Source organism: Coregonus clupeaformis, chromosome 17, assembly GCF_020615455.1.
Source record: "Coregonus clupeaformis isolate EN_2021a chromosome 17, ASM2061545v1, whole genome shotgun sequence".
NCBI lineage: Eukaryota > Metazoa > Chordata > Actinopteri > Salmoniformes > Salmonidae > Coregonus > Coregonus clupeaformis.
The window spans coordinates 42,551,369-42,559,870 of NC_059208.1; positions in this window are offsets into that span (position 1 = coordinate 42,551,369).

The following is an 8,502-nucleotide window of genomic DNA, read 5'->3' on the forward strand; positions in this document are numbered from 1 at the left end:
TTGTTGTGGAGACCCGCCGCCGCCTGTAATGTTGCTGTATCCTGTTTTGCCGCAAATATGTAACCGCATCAAATCATAATCAGTGATTATTTGATAGTCTTCCCACTTAGCCTACTGCAGGGTTGCCAGGTTTAGCTAAAATGTGTAGTTACCACTCAAAATCGGCCCACAAGGCATGAAAACTAGCCAAAATGTTTCGCAAAAAGAGAGGAGCTGCACATTTAGCCAATAAACCCTTTTCCATAACGTTATCGAGCGAATTATGAAGGAATCTCGATTTAACTTCTAACGAACTAAGAAGCAAAAGTCGGTTTTCCATTGAAATAATAATTATTGCGAGCTAATTAATAAAGGAATTTGAATATGTCGCAAGAGAAAAGATAATTCGCCCTTATAAAAAAATAAATAAACGACGGTTAGGATATTTTCTGGCAATTGTGTCATTATTATGTGCCAGATGTTAAGAATACAAACCGTTATAAATGGCCTATTTGCGAGATTGACTTGTCATTTCAATAGGCTAGGCCTACTGACTCAAATCTAGGTTTATGATTGTTAGTAAACTTTGCCATGGTTTGGTTAACTAGATGCAGGTAGCCTATAGCCCCTGATAGGCCTAATGTAGCCTAGGCAAGATGTAAAATGATTGACAGACTAATTTATTCAACATGAACAGCGAGGCGATTTCGAGGTAAGAAGTGCTTCCGTTGCCCAACAGCCTGCTGGAATAGGCTACTGAGGATGTGGTCGTGATTTCAATCACTGAATCAAATATTAAAATATGGATATGTATTGAATAGGCCTATGCTTGCCAATGTTTTTTTTTTTGTTGCCTGTAGCCTAATCTGACTGACTGTTACCTTCAATCTAATGCATTCTAACAACAGTTGATCAGCAATTGCGATAGAACTGTGACCATGATCACAATAGCTAACTTCCAATTTCATTAACTAAACATGGCCATTAATAATTGCATAATAACACAAGGCTACAACAATAAACTGAAACTATAGGCTATTTATTAAATCAGTTTGCCAGCTCCAGGTAGCCTACACAAGTGGCACAAATTGATTTGCAATGACTCCAGTGAAATCGTCATTTCAACAGATTTATTGTATAAAATGGTAGGCTACAGTAGCCTACATAGGTATAGAAATTAATAGGCTAATTGATGGCCAACAGATACAAATGTATCATTCTCCACATTTAATGTCAGTTTCATTTTGGACTTTTCCATATAACTGAAGCGAGAGGGAGTTCCATAACTTCCATTTAAAATGTCCACTCGTGCAGCGCTCGAGACCCAAGAACTGCTATGGTTTTCCATAAGCAAAGTCGACATTAGAATGCAGTTTAAACCACCTCCGAGCGAATTTTTTTAATGCGCTCTAAGAGCGCCTAGTCATTTTCCTGTGCTTTGTCGCCGTTATTTGTTGATGCCCATCAGTTCTGTCGCGTTAATATGTTGTATGGGAAAAGGGTTGGAAATAGGTGTCTCCATAATGACAATCTAAATAGCCTACCAACAACTGGTAAAATGTTGTCACAATGTGCGCGCGTGCTGGTGTCTCCTCTCACGCCTCGATTACACCGACAGGGCTATACATTTTCGGACACCAGAAGTACATTAATTTCCAATGGAACGCTGCGTTTGCCTTTCAACATTGCGTTGCATAGGCAGTTGCAGTGCGTTCTGTGTGGTGCATACGTTGGATTTATCGAACGTATGCGTCAAACTGTATGTGTAGACGGTTTGATAGAAATGGTAGCAGAAGGTGAATGTTGAACTTGTGTTGCACACATCCAGATGATGCTGCGTACTATTTTGTGCAAAACTATCGGTGTGATCAAGGCGTCACTCACGAGGCTCAGCTGCCAGCTGTAGCGCTCTGTCTCAACATACACACACACCCCCCTCAGGCCCTCCCCCTCCCCACTCACTCACTCAATTCAATTCAATTCGAAGGGCTTTATTGGCATGGGAAACATATGTTAACATTGCCAAAGCAAGTGAAATAGATAATAAACAAAAGTGAAATAAACAATCTAAAATAAACAGTAAACATTACACTCACAAAAGTTCCAAAGGAATAGAGACATTTCAAATATCATATGGCTATATACAGTGTTGTAACAATATGCAAATAGTTAAAGTACAAAAGGGAAAATAAATTAACAGAAATATGGTTTTGTTCTTCACTGGTTGCCCTTTTGTTGTGGCAACATGTCACAAATATTGCTGCTGTAATGGCACACTGTGTTAATTAACCCAATAGATATGGGAGTTTATCAAAATTTGATTTCTTTTCGAATTCTTTGTGGGTCTGTGTAATCTGAGGGAAATATGTGTCTCTAATTGGTCATACATTTGGCAGGAGGTTAGGAAGTGCAGCTCTGTTTCCACCTTATTTTGTGGGCAGTGTGCACATAGCCTGTCTTCTCTTGAGAGCCAGGTCTGCCTCTGGTGGCCTCTGTCAATACCAAGGCTATGCTCACAAAGTCTGTACATAGTCAAAGCTTTCCTTAATTTTGGGTCGGTCACAGTGGTAAGGTATTCTGCCACTGTGTACTCTCTGTTTAGAGCCAAATAGCATTCTAGTTTGCTCTGTTTTTTTGTTAATTATTTCCATTGTGTCAAGTAATTATCTTTTTGTTTTCTCATGATTTGGTTGGGTCTAATTGTGTTGCTGTCCTGAGGCTCTGTGGGGTCTGTTTGTGAACATAGCCCCAGGACCAGCTTGCTTAGGGGACTCTTCTCCAAGTTCATCTCTCTGTATGTGATGGCTTTGTTATGGAAGGTTTGGGAATCGCTTCCTTTTAGGTGGTTGTAAAATGTAACGTCTCTTTTCTGGATTTTGATCATTAGCGGGTATCCGCATAATTATGCTCTGCATGCATTATTTTGTGTTTTACATTGTACATGGAGGATATGTTTGCAGAATTCTGCATGTAGAGTCTCAATTTGGTGTTTGTCCAATTTTATGAATTCTTGGTTGGTGAGCGGACCCCAGACCTTACAACCATAAAGGGCAATGGGTTCTATAACTGATTCAAGTATTTTTTGCCATATCCTAATTGGTATGTCGAATTTTATGTTCCTTTTCATGGCGCAGAAGGCCCTTCTTGCCTTGTCTCTCAGATAATTCACAGCTTTGTGGAAGTTACCTGTGGCGCTGATGTTTAGGCCGAGGTATGTATAGTTTTTTGTATGCTCTAGGGCAACTGTAGCAGAAGGTGAATGTTGGAATTTGTATTTGTGGTCCTGGCAACTGGACCTTTTTTGGAACACCATTATTTTTGTCTTACTGAGATTTATTGTCAGGGCCCAGGTCTGACAGAATCTGTCAGAAGATCTAGGAATCTAGAACCTCAAGCCAAATTTAGTCAAAAGCTTTTTTGAAATCAACAAAGCATGAGAAGACTTTGCCTTTGTTTTGTTTTGTTTGTTTGTCAATTAGGGTGTGCAGGGTGAATAGGTGGTCTGTCGTACGGTAATTTGGTAAAAAGACGATTTGACATTTGCTCAGTACCATTTTTTCACTGAGGAAATGTATGAGTCTGCTGTTAATGATAATGCAGAGGATTTCCCCAAGGTTGCTGTTGATGCATATCCCACGGTAGTTATTGGGGTCAAATTTGTCTCCACTTTTGTGGATTGGGGGGATCAGTCCTTGGTGACACCAGCAAAGCACCCCCACACTATCACACCTCCTCCTCCATGCTTCACGGTGGGAACCACCCATGCGGAGATCATCCGTTCACCTACTCTGCGTCTCACAAAGACACGGCGGTTGGAACCAAAAATCTCACATTTGTACTCATCAGACCAAAGGACAGATTTCCACCGGTCTAATGTCCATTGCTCTTGTTTATTGGCCCACGCAAGTCTCTTCTTATTATTAGTAGTGGTTTCTTTGCAGCAATTTGACCATGAAGGCCTGATTCACGCAGTCTCCTCTGAACAGTTGATGTTGAGATGTGTCTGTTACTTGAACTCTGTGAAGCATTTATTTGGTCTGCAATCTGAGGTGCAGTTACATTTAAATTTTAGTCATTTAGCAGACGCTCTTATCCAGAGCGACTTACAGTTAGTGAGTGCATACATTTTCATAACTCTAATGAACTTATCCTCTGCAGAAGAGGTACAGTGGGGAGAACAAGTATTTGATACACTGCCGATTTTGCAGGTTTTCCTACTTACAAAGCATGTAGAGGTCTGTAATTTTTATCATATGTACACTTCAACTGTGAGAGACGGAATATAAAACAAAAATCCAGAAAATCACATTGTATGATTTTTAAGTAATTAATTTGCATTTTATTGCATGACATAAGTATTTGATCACCTACCAACCAGTAAGAATTCCGGCTCTCACAGACCTGTTAGTTTTTCTTTAAGAAGCCCTCCTGTTCTCCACTCATTACCTGTATTAACTGCACCTGTTTGAACTCGTTACCTGTATAAAAGATACCTGTCCACACACTCAATCAAACAGACTCCGACCTCTCCACAATGGCCAAGACCAGAGAGCTGTGTAGGGACATCAGGGATAAAATTGTAGACCTGCACAAGGCTGGGATCGGCTACAGGACAATAGGCAAGCAGCTTGGTGAGAAGGCAACAACTGTTGGCGCAATTATTAGAAAATGGAAGAAGTTCAAGATGACGGTCAATCACCCTCGGTCTGGGGCTCCATGCAAGATCTCACCTCGTGGGGCATCAATATTCATGAGGAAGGTGAGGGATCAGCCCAGAACTACACGGCAGGATCTGGTCAATGACCTGAAGAGAGCTGGGACCACAGTCTCAAAGAAAACCATTAGTAACACACTACGCCGTCATGGATTAAAATCCTGCAGCGCACGCAAGGTCCCCCTGCTCAAGCCAGCGCATGTCCAGGCCCGTCTGAAGTTTGCCAATGACCATCTGGATGATCCAGAGGAGGAATGGGAGAAGGTCATGTGGTCTGATGAGACAGAAATAGAGCTTTTTGGTCTAAACTCCACTCACTGTGTTTGGAGGAAGAAGAAGGATGAGTACAACCCCAAGAACACCATCCCAACCGTGAAGCATGGAGGTGGAAACATCATTCTTTGGGGATGCTTTTCTGCAAAGAGGACAGGACGACTTCACCGTATTGAGGGGAGGATGGATGGGGCCATGTATCGCGAGATCTTGGCCAACAACCTCCTTCCCTCAGTAAGAGCATTGAAGATGGGTCGTGGCTGGGTCTTCCAGCATGACAATGACCCGAAACACACAGCCAGGGCAACTAAGGAGTGGCTCCATAAGAAGCATCTCAAGGTCCTGGAGTGGCCTAGCCAGTCTCCAGACCTGAACCCAATAGAAAATCTTTGGAGGGAGCTGAAAGTCCGTATTGCCCAGCGACAGCCCCGAAACCTGAAGGGTCTGTATGGAGGAGTGGGCCAAAATCCCTGCTGCAGTGTGTGCAAACCTGGTCAAGACCTACAGGAAACGTATGATCTCTGTAATTGCAAACAAAGGTTTCTGTACCAAATATTAAGTTCTGCTTTTCTGATGTATCAAATACTTATGTGGTGCAATAAAATGCAAATTAATTACTTAAAATCATACAATGTGATTTTCTGGATTTTTGTTTTAGATTCCGTCTCTCACAGTTGAAGTGTACCTATGATAAAAATTACAGACCTCTACATGTTTTGTAAGTAGGAAAACCTGCAAAATCGGCAGTGTATCAAATACTTGTTCTCCCCACTGTAACTCTGGGTCTTCCTTTCCTCTAGCGGTCCTCATGAGAGCCAGTTTCATCATAGCGCTTGATGGTTTTTACAACTGCACTTGAAGAAACTTTCAAAGTTCTTGAAATGTTCCATATTGACTGACCTTCTTTTCTTAAAGTATGTAGAATCTATTTGCCACATATTTTTTAACTGTGTTGTGATGTTTCACAAAAGTTCTGAACCTTTCTATTCTCATAGATTCTACATATTGTAAATTAAAGATAAACATTTTTGTTAAGATCATTATTATATTATTGATCAATTGACTATGACTTTTTAAATCACCCAGCAGTGCTATTTGCAGAGTTAGCTCCAGGTAAATGTTGCAATTCTTCAGCCATTCCTGAACCTGTGACCAAAAACAAGTTATATATGGACAGTACTAAAACAAATTATCTAATGATTCTGTCTCTTCGCAGCAAAATCTGCAGAGCTGGGATGGTTGTATCCCCCATATATATTACGTTTTATTGGTTGCAAGAATTTTGTATAATAATTTAAATTGAAAAACTCAAATATTTGAATCCAGCATTGTTTTGTGTATCAGTTCATAAACCATGTGTCATGGAATCAGTACATCGAAAATCTCTTCCTAACTATTTTGCAATCTATACGGCACAGCTGGCAATTTTTTGGTCCTTAAATGAAACTTTTTTATTAATCACACTTTTCTTTAGCCAATATTGGTCTTTAATGCAGGGCTGACAGACACATTTATTTTCTGGTGGATTAAACGGAAATTGCAACCAACTTTCTATGGCTTGTTTTAGAAATAGCAATATTTTGGAGATCATTTCATTTTCAAATCACCAAAAGTGAGAGGTTGTAATCTGAATAAAAGGAAAAAGGCCATTATTACTAATCTGCTAGAGAACCAGATCGGATTTAAGTATAACTTTTGTATGTCTGAAGCCTTTAGTGAGAGGTCTAACGCTTTAATATTTAATAATTTCTGCCCTACAAATTCATATTAATTATATAAATAGGCCTGTTTAATTTAGTCTGGATTGCCGTTCCAAAAAATATATATATAATTTCAAAAACAAGTTGCTAGGTGTAGGCAAGGTCGTATGCAAATAGGTAAACTGGGATATGAATCAAGAGTAAATAAGGGTGATTTTTCCACAACTAGACAGGTATTTTCCTTTCCACGGTAGCAAGATATTGTGGTTGTCCCACTGGCTATCATAAGTTGAATGCACCAATTTGTAAGTCGCTCTGGATAAGAGTGTCTGCTAATTGATGTAAATGTAAATCTTATCAATTTTTTTCTAACTTTCTATTAAAATGGATTGTAGTGAGATCATTTATTTATTTTGGATATGAATACCGAGTATGTCCACTTCACCGTCAGACCATTTTATTGGTAAACTACACGGTAATGTAAAAGTTGGATTTTTTTGTGATCCAATACATAATATAGTACACTTATCATCATTTGGTTGTAATCCAGAGAGGTTAGAAAAATATTTAGATCCTCTATGAGGCTGTGGAGGGATCGAAATTGTGGATTTAAAAGAAAGCATGAATCATCAGCGTACAATGACACCTTTGATTTTAAGCCTGGATTTCTAGACCCTTGATATTATTGTTGGATCTGATTTTAATAGCTAACATTTCAATGACCATAATAAATAGATATGCCGATAGTGGACAACCTTGTTTTACTCCTCTTGACAGTTTAATCCTTTCTGAGAAGTAGCCATTATTTACTATTTTACACCTAGGGTTACTATACATAACTTTAACCCATTGTATAAGAGATTCTCGCAAATTGAAATATTACAGGCATTTATATATAAATTCCAGTCGTACTTTATCAAAATCCTTTTCAAAGTCAGCTATGAATACCAGGCCTGGTTTTCCAGATTTGTCATAATGTTCTATTGTTTCCAGCACTTGTCTTATTTTATCTCCAATGTATCGTCCATGTAAAAAACCTGTCTGATTAGTATGAATAATATCCAACAATACCTTTTCAATTCTATGCGCTATGCATTTTGCTAGAATTTTTGCATCACAACACTGAAGTGTAAGGGGCTTCCTATTTTTTTAATGGACTGGATCTTTATATTTATCATTTGGGTCCTGTTTCAGTAATAATGAAATCAGACCTGCTTGTTGAGTATCTGATAATCTACCATTTTTATAGGAGTGGTTAAAACATGCTAATAACGGTCCTCTGAGTACATCAAAAAAGGTTTGGTATACCTCAACTGGTATGTCATCCAGCCCTGGAGTTTTCCCGGACTTAAAGGCTTTAATTGCATCAAGATGTTCCTCCTCTGTAATTTGGCCTTCACATGAGTCTTTCTGTACAGCTGTTAATTTTACGTTATTAATAGGAAAAAAATCCTTACAATAAACTTAGGTTAGTGGAGACTGAAACAAGAACATATGCTTAAAGTACTTTGCGTCCTCTTTTCAAAATAGTGTTTGGTGAATCATGGGTGACCATCATGTGTATCAAGTTTCAGTAAATTATTTTTAGTAGTATTTCTATGTTGAAGATTAAAAAATAATTTGGTGCATTTTTCCCCATATTCCGTCCAGTTCGATTTATTTCTATAATATCTTACACTTTATATTTTTTGAATAAGTTCCTCCATTTCATTTTCTTTGTCCTCTAATGTATTATGTGCCTCTATTGTACTAGTTTTATTGCTATCTATCTGTACTATTAGTCCCTCTATTTCCTTTCTTAATATGAATTATTTTGACTTAAATTGCTTTTGTTTT